The sequence below is a fragment of the Xenopus laevis genome, chromosome 3L (genome assembly GCF_017654675.1).
Source record: "Xenopus laevis strain J_2021 chromosome 3L, Xenopus_laevis_v10.1, whole genome shotgun sequence".
Classification (NCBI taxonomy): Eukaryota; Metazoa; Chordata; class Amphibia; order Anura; family Pipidae; genus Xenopus; species Xenopus laevis.
Genome location: NC_054375.1, coordinates 95908045 through 95911024, shown reverse-complemented (window position 1 = coordinate 95911024; position 2980 = coordinate 95908045).

The following is a 2980-nucleotide window of genomic DNA, read 5'->3' as shown; positions in this document are numbered from 1 at the left end:
GGGCTAGACATATTGTCAATTTCCCATCTGCTCTCAGTCATGTGACGTGTGTTCTGATAAACTTCAATCACTCTTTACTGCTGTACTGTAATTTGGAGTGATATCACCCCCTCCCCCCAGCAGCCAAACAAAAGTACAATGGGAAGGTAAACAGATAGCAGCTCCCCAACACAAGATAACAGCTGCCTGGTAGAACTAAGAACAGCACTCAATAGTAAAAGCCAAGTCCCACAGAGACACATTCAGTTACATTAAGTAGGAGAAATAACAGCCTGCCAGAAAGTAGTTTCATCCTAAAGTGCTGGCACAAGTCACATGACTGGGGGCGGCTGGGAAATTGACTATGTCTAGCCCCATGTCAGATTTCAAAATTGAATATAAAAAAAATCTGTTTGCTCTTTTGAGAAATGGATTTCAGTGCAGAATTCTGCTGGAGCAGCACTATTAACTGATGCCTTTTGAAAAAACATGTTTTCCCGTGACAGTATCCCTTTAATATAATAATACTAGAATTCTATACTAAGGGATATTTATCTGTGTCAGCAGAGTGTCTATTTGCTATCAATGGGAAAAATTACAGTCCCCATTCCTAAGCCTGCATTACAAATCAGGCACCACTGGATCTATTCCAAGCAATGAATTATATATATGTGTGTGCATAAATCCTATGGGCTCTTACTCATCCAAGGCTTTTTGGATCAAGTCAAATTTTCCATCTATTGAGTAGAATATATAGTCAGTTTTGGGCAAAAACTGCAGTTGGAAAAGCTGTGTAACCACTGGACCACACCAGAAGCATTTTCTTCCTCCAAAAGAGAGAATTGTGGAGTGAGGAGGCATGTAAATCATTTGGAAGTAGAGATAGAAGCTATTAAATCATATATACGGAGTAGAAACTGCAGAGTGATATATTCTTCTGTCCTGTACCAATGAGCTGTGCTCATACTTCCTAGTGCTGCTGCTGGAGCCATGCTCATTTTGACAATAAGGGCTCTTACTGACGAGTGGTTGAAGCTGCGCTCCCCAGCGTTCCGTTTTTCTGCGTTCAGCCGCAGGGGAGCGCAGGAAAAGACGCAATTAGCTTTTTTCAATGGCGTATAGGCGCCAAACGCAGGAAAAATGCAGCACGCTGCGTCTCAACCTGCGTTCGGCGCCTACACGCGCCTGTGTGAGTACAGCCCCATTGAAAAAAGCTAAATGCGTCTATTCCTGCGCTCCCCTGTGGCTGAACGCAGAAAAACGGAACGCAGGGGAGCGCAGCTTCAACCACTCGTCAGTAAGAGCCCTTAGGATTCACTGACAGTCTGGATGGAGAAGAAAAAGAAAAGAAACCTTGTTTGTGACCATATAAACTTCTCCAAACCCTCTGTGCTTAATACACACTTTCCCAGGTATAAATTTGTCTCGGTTATAATTGTTACTTCGTTTCCACTTGTTTAACAATTCAATAAAAACTTAATGTGTAACCTTTTCCACTTCAGGTCCCCAATTGATACTTTATTGTAAACCTCAACGATGAACTGATAAGACTAGGTTACATGAACATTATATACAATGTTGCTCGACTGGAACCAGCTGTGCAATAAATATAAAGTGCCACGTGCAGTAATCACCATATAGGTTTAAAGATAACTCGTTTTAAACCTTCTCATTTGTTTAATTATCTTTATATTCTAAAATATTTTTCTTAGCGACACCTTATCAGTTAATAACACTTGTAATTAATCACCATTAATTCTTAATACCACTAATTACATTAATTCGTTCTAAGTACCGGTACTGTATAATTACTTCAATTAAATGCGAACTATGAATATTAATTGTTTTGATGAATTCATCTGATTAGTACATAAATTATAAAGTGACTTGTGCAGTTAATTGATCTCTTAATTTACATTTAAAAAGATAAATAGTGCCCAGTGTATAAAGTGACTTTTGCAATTGATTATTCTAATCATTTTCTAAACAATTTACTGCATTTTTATATATAAAGTGGCTTATGCAGTTAATCAATTTGATGACTTAATTAATGAATAAAGGTACACAAAATTTAAAAAATAAATATATCGGCTATTCATGCAATAATTGAATACACTTTGCTTTGATACACGGAAATCCTGGTGTTGCTGGTCTTTCTTGAAGTATATATATATATATATATATACATACATATACACATATATATATATATATATATATATATATATATATATATATATATATATATATATATATATATATATATATATATATATATATATATATATATATATATATATATATATATATATATATATATATATATATATATATATATATATATATATATATATATATGTGTATATGTATATATATATATATATATATATATATATACACGTGATCTGTGCAAATTTGTTGATTCTAGTATTATTTTTAAAAAAAGGAATTAATTGATCCGTTATGATTTTAGACAAAAACCCAGGATTTCATCCTTCTATGTAGTTAAAGAAAGGTGAAATAGAGGGTGGAGTTGCTCCCAAGAGCTAGCTCTTATTTTACTTGGTCCTTAGGAGCACCACAAAGATGGACAGGTGCTGCGAGGCTGCAGTCTCAAATTTTACCTTTCTAAATTTCTTTGAAGAGGCTTCTATAACCTGCAAAACCTCACAGTCCTTAGAATAGAAAATAGATAAGAAAAAGTCTGAGAAGATATTTTTAAAAAAGTTCATAGTTTCAATCCCACCCCACCATCTGGTGAATATTAAAATCAAAGAGTCCGTCTGCTGCCCTGACTCACATTTCGCTTTTTCAAAAGGCAATTGACAGTCCGGATGGTCCATTATGCACAATGTCCGCTATTTGGCTTTCTGCAGAAACTGGGGCCCCTGATTATTCCACATAAAGGGTTCATTTTTTTTGCATGTACCAACAATTTCCTGGTTTTAGGCCTTGATACTTCAGTGGAAGATTTCATAGAGGAGAAGAACACACACAAATG